This window comes from Euprymna scolopes, chromosome 4, assembly GCF_053919585.1.
Source record: "Euprymna scolopes isolate OS-2025 chromosome 4, ASM5391958v1, whole genome shotgun sequence".
NCBI lineage: Eukaryota > Metazoa > Mollusca > Cephalopoda > Sepiida > Sepiolidae > Euprymna > Euprymna scolopes.
Genome location: NC_136485.1, coordinates 140500410 through 140511528, shown reverse-complemented (window position 1 = coordinate 140511528; position 11119 = coordinate 140500410). Strand labels below are relative to the sequence as shown.

The 11119-nt window shown below is 32.9% G+C and overlaps 1 protein-coding gene across 2 annotated transcripts in view; it reads right to left on the bottom strand.

Moving 5' to 3' along the window:
- The window catches only part of LOC145269514 (sorting nexin-27-like), a 382840-nt gene that overhangs the window by 265763 nt on the left and 105958 nt on the right, over positions 1-11119 (bottom strand). The window lies entirely within an intron of this gene.

The following is an 11119-nucleotide window of genomic DNA, read 5'->3' as shown; positions in this document are numbered from 1 at the left end:
CTACAACCACTGCAAAGAAACTTTCTCCTTATGTGTATCTAAACTAAACAAAGCTGCAATAAACCAAGTTACTTTCCAAGAACTTTGCATTCATGTAAGACAATACCATGCTGCTATTGTTGTTCAACTGATTACAACATCGTTTTCAAACCATGTTAACGATAATACTTATAATTAAATTCTAACCATTACACACATCATTTCCAATCTTCTTCATTGTTCAACTTAAAAAAAAATAATTATGAAGATGAGACGAGCAATGTATACATTCGTTTATTTATTTGCAGGCTATTATCCTCATCTTCTAGTTGTTGTTTCACAACGTTTCGGCCAACTATTCCTCTGGCCTTTGTCAGGTTGTAATCGCGACAGGATAGGAACTCCGAATCTCCTAACTGCATTCTCAGCAATTACTGCCTTCCATAGTTGGTGTCGTCTCATGACGTTTTGGTCAACTAAGCCTCTGGCCAACTTTTGGTAGGATTGAAACCACTATTTTCAGACAATGCTCACCTGGAACTGTAGACATTCAACATCTCTATCCACTGCGCCACGGAGCCCATGGCAGAGTGGATAGATACATTGAATCTTTATAGTTCCAGGTGAACATTGAAAATAACGGTCTCAAAATCCACCCAATAAGTTTTACTGTGATACTTCGTGACACTAATATGGTGGATTTTTATCAGTATTTTAATTTTTGAAACATTGTCAACACTATGAACATAGCAGGCTTTCATCGGCCATCTTGATTGCCCTTTTCACTTACCTACTGGACACTACTCGTCTTTCGAACTGAATAAACGCTTAAAATTCCGTAAAAAAATGCACAAAACTTATCCAGCTATGTAGAAGAGTCATTTATCTTGCCTTTGGTAACATTCATTTATGTATTTGAATTTTGGGCCCTTTTCTTCATTGTTAGTTTCTCTGCTAAATACCTGATTTTTTAATAGTACCATTCATTTAATCCACAAGGTCAGATTGCTCTCATTTCATCAGCCATGAACAAAATGAGAATAGCCAACACACACACACACACACACACACACACACACACACACACACACACAAATATATTTATTAATTATTAATTCTTATCTCTAAAATTTAAAAAAAAAAAAAAAGAAAATAAAAATAAAATAACATTTGTACACATACTTCACAGTATAGCAAAGCTTAACTGATGTATTCATTTTTTTTTTTTGTTTGTTTTCTTTTTTCATACATTTAAACTTTAAATTGATGGACTAGCTTTCCTAATTCAAGCCATTTAATGTCACAAGAGACATTGCCTGGAAAATTCCTCCTTCGATTCTCTAATAGAATTCTTTTGTGGAAACTGTAATGGAATCGGATCCATCAATCAAGATCACTATTGTCATGGAAATATCGCGTGTTATTATCAATAGCACAAGTAGAAAAAAACATTTAGGAATCTTACATACAAAAATGTCTTTTGCTAATATCGAATTAACTCACTTTAAGGGAAAGAGACATGACGTGATGAGACTATTTTTAGGATTTTACAAATATAGAAATGCATTAACAATTTGCTTTAGGGATGATGTATTCAAGATTGATTTTAGATTCAAATCTAATCTACTTAACGAATGGCTTCTTCGTCCAATCTGTGAAATTGTATTGTAACCATGTCCAAAGATTCTAGGTCAACCTTATCTTTCAAATTAAAAAAAAAATGGGATCTGTTGAGTCATCCATTGAACTTGGATTAGATTGTATTTGAATCAGAAAAAAGTGTGAAAGGCGAGTTTTTTTGTTTTGTTTTTTTATTTGTTTTTTTTTTTAGACAAGATCCAAAATTAGTTCCTTTCTGAATTAAAATTTGTAAAAAGCCAATACAACAATTTTTTTTATTTATTTTTTAATAAACATTTATTTATTTAAAAAATTAAAATTAATTTAGTTTTGACGATATATGTCTTTACCAGGCATGGAATCAGTTTGTGTTTTTTTTTGTTTTTGTTTTTTGTAGCATGGTGTCACTAAGAACTCTGGTTAATAGAATATCTGATTAGGGTGGAGGGTGGGCGTTCTATTTTCCAAAGACTTGTCAGAGTTTATGACAGTTCTGTTTTATGATTGAACCTCATTAATGCCACTGCATATTATTGAACCATTTTTAAACAGATCAGATGCTACACTTTAACCAAAGACCAAGAAAGTATACTTGAGCTTAACTTTTATGTCTGATGCAACTGTGACATCAGATGAAATATTTTTAAAATATTTTTTGCATTACATCTTGAGCAATTGGGCTGTTCCCACCTTTTAGAAAAAAAAGAAAGTATGTACGAACATGAAATTGCATTTACGATTTACTAGCTTGGGTGCTCGGCATTGCCTGGGTGTTTGGAGGTGTGTGTTAAGCAAAAAAAAAAAAGTGGTAGTAAGCAAGCAGGCTTGAACCCGTGACGCGAAGGCAGAAAAGAAAGTGAAAGAAAATCTGACGTCTTACAGCTACTCCATGACGCGACCGGACGTTCGGAACGTTAAAATTAGGCAAAGTCAATGCAACCCCTTCTTTTAGAAAACTGCTCAGTTGAGGATGAAGGAATAAATGTTTTTGGCTAATTTTTCGATATTTGTCATCCGAGCTTCAAAATGATACCAATTTCGTGAAAATCCGTCGCCTCTGTTGAAAGTTTTAGGCATACATATATACATTCATTTAAACAAACAGGTGAGATTTATATTATAGATTAAATGATGTAAGATCTAACAAGTAACTACAAAAGCTGGAGATGTTCAATCACTACTGCTTATGTCCCAGCTTTCATGTTGACTGACAACAGTTCATCTCAAATGCCATCATTTTTTATTGCTGCAACATATCCTCTCAGCAGCAAACCTTTCTTTCAAGATGTCTCCGTTGGTTTGATCACACTTTTTGTTGCAATCCAGATGATTTCATCCACAAAGCCATTAAACCAGTCGCTGCTCAGAGTTGAGAAAAAATGTGGAGATCAGCTAAGAGAACTAGCTTAGAACAGTGAAATGGATTACTGAACTGATCCCTTGCCTCTTTGGGGCTCGCCACTGGAATGATGATTGGCTAATTCTCATATCTGTTTTTTTGATGGATCAATAAATTCTCTGGATGCAACTGACCCAACCTCCTCTCCAGGGGATATGCCGAAACAAATATATAGAACCAAGTGAAAGCAGGCATTTACAAAAAAAAAAAAAAAAAAATCATTTCAGTCGTCTATTCTGAACTTTCAGGTGTTTTAAACATAATTTTAAAATGAGGGAGACTACAAGTGGAGCCGCAATAGAAACATGTACAAATACATTTTCACAACGGAAATTCAATTTTGTTTACATTTGCCATGGAAATGTCCCAAAATCATGTTCGCAGTATACAAAAGAGAGGAGAAGGGATGGACATACAAGAATTATAAAGCTTTTATAAAAAGGTAGGCAGTTTTTTTGTGAAGGATCTATAAAATTGAAATTGAAGAAAATGTTTTTTTTCAAATCAATGAAAAGCAGATAGTGGTGTTAGACAAGATTACACAAGAAAAGTAAAAAAAGTACTGAAAGAAGAAAGAAACAGCAGTTTTGACAGCAAAAGGAAACGTATTTTGATTGATCTTCACAAGTGCAGTTTTTTTTTTTTCTTTTCTTTACTGTTAAAGAAATCTTGGCAGCTGTACATGAAGAGAAGAATAGATGAAAACATCACTTGGCCTTCATTCATCAAAAGAAGGCCTTCAATTATACACACTAAACCTAATGGTTCAAATGTATAGCTTGCTTCCATATTAACACAAAAACAATACTTATTAAAGCATACGTAATATATAGTTAAAAAAAAAAAAAAAAAAAGAGAGACTATATTGGTTTGATCGTCCATCAATACCTTCAGACATTGGAAGCTCAAGTTGCTAAAAATCCTAAATGAATCGGTTCTTCAGTTAATCATACAATACATTCTTATTTTGTATTATTTGGATTATCCAGACTACTGTTCTTCTCTTGAGAATTGTTTCAACATTTTGGCATAGATTTCATGAACAAAGCTTCTTTCTTAGAATTGCACACCTGTGGAACTGTTCTATTTTCTAACTGGCTACAATATGGTTGTCTTCAAGTCCAATGTAAACAAATTCTTAACGAGCCGTCCCCTTAAGTAATCCAATTTACCAAATTTCCACTGCTAACGATTACTATGATATTACCCCATTTACTACCGTACGCTCATTAACCCTTATCCTCGAGTGGCTTCCGGGCCTTGATAAGAGGGGACTCCTTTGTAAGAAAAAGATTAAAGATGAATAGCTACTTTATTTTAGTCAAAATTATGAATAAGCTTCTAGTTGCAAATTCTTCCCATCTTGTTGAATTCTTTCACACCAAAAATTGGCATCATGACAATTATGTCTTGCTCCAACTATTACGTTTACTATTGATAATAACTGATGATTTGCATATAAAAACTGATCAAATGATCTATTAGATGTTCTTATAGGTTAAGGGTCAAAATGGACAATGACATCTGCTGTTATTTTCATGGCAGGTGTTCAAATGAATTTCTATCTATGCCCCCCCCTTCTCTGCAGCCACTTGTCTAGATATAACAACTGTCAATTGCTTTCGTTTTCTAAAACTAAACGAAAATTCCATGAGCAAAAGTTATTTCCTAGAGCAACCCAGCTATGGAACACATACCGAAGGGCTACTCCTCAGCTGACTATAACATGGTCATTTTAAAGTCTAATGTAAACAAGTTTTTGTTGGGCCATCATTCTAAATAATCAAACACTACTCAAGTTCCACCATTATTAATCATCACGGTGTTACTCATTAACTCTCAAGTGGTTTGGGGGCCTTGATAAACGGTAATTAGTATTAAAAAAAAAAAAAAAAAAGACATACCTAAAAATTTACAGTGGAATTTTTTTCTTACTAATTAGTATCCACGTAGGCTAAAATCTACTAAAGGATAAGAAATAAACAAAATGTTTAATAATTGAAAATGAAATCCTCAAACAATTTAACAATGAATATTATTTAATAGAAAATTGACAATTGAGATGATAACTGACTTAAGTAGAATATATTTAAATATTGTTGTCGAGCCAAAATAGATGCAATAACCTGTCTAATAATAATGATAATAATGCATGTATTCATGTCTGTATAAATGTTTTATACGGAGTTTATAAACTGAGATCGTTCTATCAGCAAAGATAAAATATGCATGTAATGCAAAATTAACTAACTGTAGCTAATTTTGAATTTTTTTTTAATGAATTGTTCTAAAATCATATTCTGTCGTTACATCAACTAAACCAATTTTAAAAACCTATTTCAATTTTTATTTTAACATTAGCCTGGATGCCCAGCGTTGCCCGGGTGCTTGGAAGTGTGTGTTGAGCAAAAAAAAAAAAAAAAGTAGTAGGCAAGCAGGCTTGAACCCGTACCACAAAGGAGGAAAAGAACATAAAAAAATAAATAAAGTGATGTCTTTGGTTTGACAATGGGCGTAACAGCAGAAGATGTTTAAATTAAGGCTAGTCATTGAAAAGAGAGGTTGACTTTCGAAAATATCGGGGAAAAAAAAAAAAAAAACGACTCCTCCTTGTTGAATGTTTTTAGCCAATTTGTCATCCAAAGAGTCAAGCTTCAAAACTATATTGATCTCGTGAAGATCCATCGCCTCTGTCGAAAGTTTTAGGCAGACATACAAACATACATTTAAACAGACAGGCGAGATTTATATTATAGAAGATAATTTTAATATACACCTGATGGATATAATTTTAAGTAAATTTGAAATATGACATTTGTTTTATTTATTCAAGGAATATTTAGCTGACAATTTTTTAAATTCAGATATTGAGTATATGTATATTTTTTTTAATTACTGATAATTAATGGCTAAGTATGCGCAGCAAAAGGAGTCAATGATCAAGAAAAGCAATATTTAGATCCGATACGGCCAGACAGTAATAGTTAAATATTGTTATTAAAACAATTGCCATCTCAGTTATAAATTCTCTATTTAATAACACGTAGTTGTATAAAATGAACAGAGTTCCTTTTTACAAAGACCCTTCCATCTGCAGAACACATTATGGCTGGAATGCTTTTCTATAAACTACAACATGGACGTCAGCAAGTACGTGCCATAAATCATCCTCATAAGTAATAAAATTGTTCATTCCATTCATCATTTCCAATCCTCTCATAATATCCATCATTCACCTAACAATTCATCCATCACATTCACCTTTATCCTCGAGTGACTTTTAGCCTTGATGGGTGATGCCGCATGAATTAACATGATATCCACAAATACTAATTTTCTATGATTTTCTTTTAAAGTCGGACAAAAAAAAAAAAAAGTTTATCATCTACTGATTGGACACAAAATTCAATCAAATAATATTAATTGAAAATTATTCCTGATTTCCTCTCCAGATCATCCATGTGGCAAGTTTAACTAATGTCTAATCAAGTTTCCAATAATTACATGTTTTTATGGGTTTATTCGTTTTTTTTTATTGAAGTGTCAATATCATATATATTATAAATGGAGATTTGGTATCTGTCTGTCTGTCCGAATTATTACTTCTATTAACATCTTTTGATGCTCAATTCAATTCACTACACTATTCTAGACTAATGCACTATTTTTCAGTGCTCAATTCACTGGGGAGGGAGCAGTTTCTTATGTTATTGTATCATCTTTCCACGTACGGCATAATCACGTTGACACACCGGTTCCTACTGAATCACCGAAGTTAAGCAATGTTGAACCTCATCAGTACAAAATGGTGACCATTTGGGACTTCCAGGTGCTGTATGTGCTCTCCGCTCATCTCAGCATTGTTTCCAGTCGTCCTGGACTTCTTGCCTCTGGACTCAAACAGTGCCGATTCAAGAGAGGTGTGATTGGAGATTGTAACCCTTGTCTCACAATTACATGCACAGCTGCCCTTTTTTTTTTTGTGGGGGGAGGGGAATATCGTAATATCTTATTTTCATTATACCATTCTCCCAAGAATTACCTCCTCCTTAGGAAGTAGTAATGTACTACATGCTTGCTCATCATTATTACATTCTTTAAGGGAGGGGAGAGTTTAATACAAGTTCATTTGTCATGAGACCGGCTAGGACCAGAGCAGTTAAAACTAAGCATATAAATCCAAAGAAAAATGTTACAGAAACCAAAAATAAAATATGCACTTTTCTGTGATTTCAATTTTTAACAGAAAAACAAAATTTGCAAGATTAATCGTTAAAAGAGATTTTATTTACTCAAATTAATGTCAAAGCAAAACAAAGTCTTTATTCTAATTTAAATATTACAAATAAAAAAAAAAAATTAATACACAATATGATGCCTGACAAGAATATTCTCTGTTCAAATATTTTGTTTCTTGAATAATAATACTATCAAAATAAATGCTTCATATATTAGATTACTATAGGCCTAATATGGCATAATAACGTTGATACACCGGTTCCTGTAAGATCACTGAAGTTAAGCAACATTGAGCCTGGCAAATACTAAAATGGATGACCATTTGGTAATATCAGGTGCTGTATGTGCTTGGAGTCTGGAGAGGGATGGGCGCCACCAGGCTATTCTTGCCCCAAACACGCTGTACGAAATAATGCAGCGCCCCCACGACCCCAGTGGGTTAAGGGACATGTCAACGTCATCATACCAACATACATCTCTCTATATCATAGGAAAAAGCATCTTCAAAATGTTTGCTATACCCCCACGATGGAGTAACCAAAGCAACTATTAAGCAGTTGATGCTGATGTCCGTAGGGAAGAGCAGTTGGCATTAATCAATTGCTGAAGATAGATACAGAGGTCACCTTAGAGACATAACGAACAAGTATGTTCACGTTCAGGGTAGCGTTTTATTTGTCAGGCGTAGAGTGTTATCAGTCACAGAACAAATCAATACGCAGTCTTTTCTTCTGCGCGACTGGTTGACTTGAGAAAGCAGCTTCAGTTTCCAGATCGCGTAATATCACTCAGGCAAGATACAGTGTCATCATCAGCTTATTTTAAAGTGACCCTTATAACGCTAGCAGTATTCTATAAAAGTGGAAACAACAAATTGAACTGAAGATGGCGGATCAAATGGCCAATATTTCTAGAGCAAAAGTCAAGGTTAGGTTGAATGAGGATATATAATAGCTAAAACTTTTGATGCTTTCACAAACATGACTAATTTTTACCAATACAGATTACGATGTAGGGTTAAATTATTAAAATCAACAAACGAAGTCATAAACCCTGATCAACATTCAAAAAAATTTCAATTTTGCATAGTTCTATAAGATTGCATACTACATACTTCTTATGTATGCCTAACACCAAACAGAATTTACATTAACAAAGTTTCTCTCCAACAACTTCCCACCTGGTAAACACATTACCATGTGACTGCTTCCCTGCAGACTGCAACATGGCCGTCTTCAATGCTAACAAATGTCATAAACAGTTCTCATAAGTAATCAATCAAATTTTAATTTTCTCATAATATTCTTTCATTATTCCTGGTGCTACCAGATCAGGCTGTCTGAAGATATTGGCTTCCTGAGATGAAATGCACCCAACATTGATGTTTTTTTGTTTTTCTACTTCCCTTTTGCAAAACTTAATTATGTTGTGCAAAACCAAAAACAACACACATTTTCCCCCTACCCATTTCCCCCTTTATCTTTCGCCCACTTCCTGACTAGTTTTCTAACTTTAAATGTACCAAACATTAATACTGTAACCCTATTCTCTCTCCCATTGCAAAACTCATTCATGTTCTGCAAGGCAGGGAACAAAAACGATAAAATCCATTATAAAACTACCAAACCAAACACGACAAACTATCGATTGAACTTGAAGAATAAAAACATTCTACAAAATAACTGAATGCAGCATGAATACTATTTCCAAAATAACTGGATTCGGTATTAAATGGGTTGATATGGTGTAAAACAAAACAACCAAACCAAACCAAACATTTCATTATTTAACTGCCAATCTATTGATCTCATTAACCATTATCCTTGAGTGGCTTTCAGCCTTGATAAGTGGCGATTCATTAGTAAAAAGGAAAGAAAAAAAAAATGAATATCCCATAATTTCATGTGAAAAAAATAAATTTATCAGTATGTAACCTTGAAAAAAAAAAAAAAAAAAAAAAAAAAACTAAACTCTTGTGCATTTAACTTATCAATTTTATCTTTTTATCTCATTTTGTTCTGTTTTTTTTTTTACTAATACTCCAAAGAATGTTTGAAGCAGAATCGAAAGTACTCAGTTTGTAAATAATCCTCATTCTTTCATTAAAATTGTTAACCCTGATTTTAGCAAAAATTTGAAATAAAACTTTCTATAAGCGAAACTAATTGATTTTACTTAAATGAGAAGACACTGTTCAAATACCAGCTCTTTCCAACAAGTTCACGTCCTGAATACTGGTCGAACAGGCAGAGTCATTCAAGGCTGCTTCCGTTGAGTGTAAGCCATTTGTTGTTCCAACGATGGACCTCAGCATCTATATATTGATGATATCATGTTTGTTATTTTGTGTCATGCTTAAATCTTTTTTTCTTCTGAGTGACTGTCATTTAATCGTTATGACCCTCCATTTTTTTTGTAATAAATGATTTTACCTTCATAAGTTTTGGTTTCAATTCAAGCTACGGCATCCAAGTTATGGATATATATATATATTTTTTTTTTTAAATCACAACTTTATAACATAAGAATTGATAGAAAATTGACTAATAATATATACGAAATTTGCATAAACTAAAATATATTTAAGTGTATTTTACAACCGGGCTACGCCAGGCATCCCTGCTAACTTAGATAAATACTTTTGCAGCTTTAGCAAAAGAGCTACACTAATATCAGGGCATTTCTATTTATGCTGAACATCCACAGAAATGCCAACTTCAGTACATTACATATGAAAAAGTTTGCTGTGGAATTTTCACAGGGCCTGCTAGTATTTAATTGAATATTATAGACAGTTTTTCTCTACATATCTTGTTTAGCGACTTTTGAGCCTTTCTGAAACTGAAATTTGCTAATTATTTCATCAAGAGTCTTGAAATCTCCAATACCTTCAGTCCTATCACAGACCATCTTTGGAGTTGTGTGTATACTGTCAGTACAATGTACCATTTAATTTCTTTTAGCAGTAAATTTAGAAAATTTACACTAACTCCCGTACACTCAGCTTGAAAACGACCTTTTACATTAAAAAATTTAAATGGAACCATTATTAAAGACGTGATATTCTGGGCAAAACGAATCTCTTCTTCCCAAACAATCTTTTTGTAAAAAACTCAAATGTAAAAAGAAACTAGTTAATAATGAGTTTCCCAACTACAAATTAGACCCTATTAAAAATTTGGAGCAATATAACAAACTGAAAACACTCCACTTAATAAACACACAAAACTCTTTCAAAGCAAATAAAATGCGCAATTATAATTACAAAATGAATGAAAATATTTTGAAAACACATGTACTCCTCATTGACTCACAGAAAAAAAATATGTAACTTCTTTTCTACAATAAATTGTAAATCTTCAACTCAATTGTATTATTTGAATTATTCAGACTACTGTTCTCATCTTGAGTGTTATTCTTACAACAGTTCGGCTGATGTAACCTCCGACTTTCTTTGGGCCTATATGTCAAACTTCGAGATCTTTCCAACTTTGTTATTACCAATAATTCCTCCCCCTTTACTAGATTTTAGGAGACAGAAGCGGCATATTCGTTTAAATATGCTTTGAGAGATAGCATTTACAACAAAAATGTGTACGTTGATCTTATCAATGCAACTGTCTTGAAGCATCTATTTGATAGCAACTTAATAACCAAAAATCTTTATAAAAAAATTTTAATTCCTGCCTTGTATTCAAATTTCACAAAGTTCTCATAGAAAACAATAAACAAAGAGATAATAGATGCTTTGACACTAGTGAAATATTTTTTTTTTTTCGGATCATCTTGTTAGATATCTACCTACCTACCCAACATATATACATATAACATAATTGATGTGTGCCACATCACTCAGAAATTATCATATGAACAACCAACTAT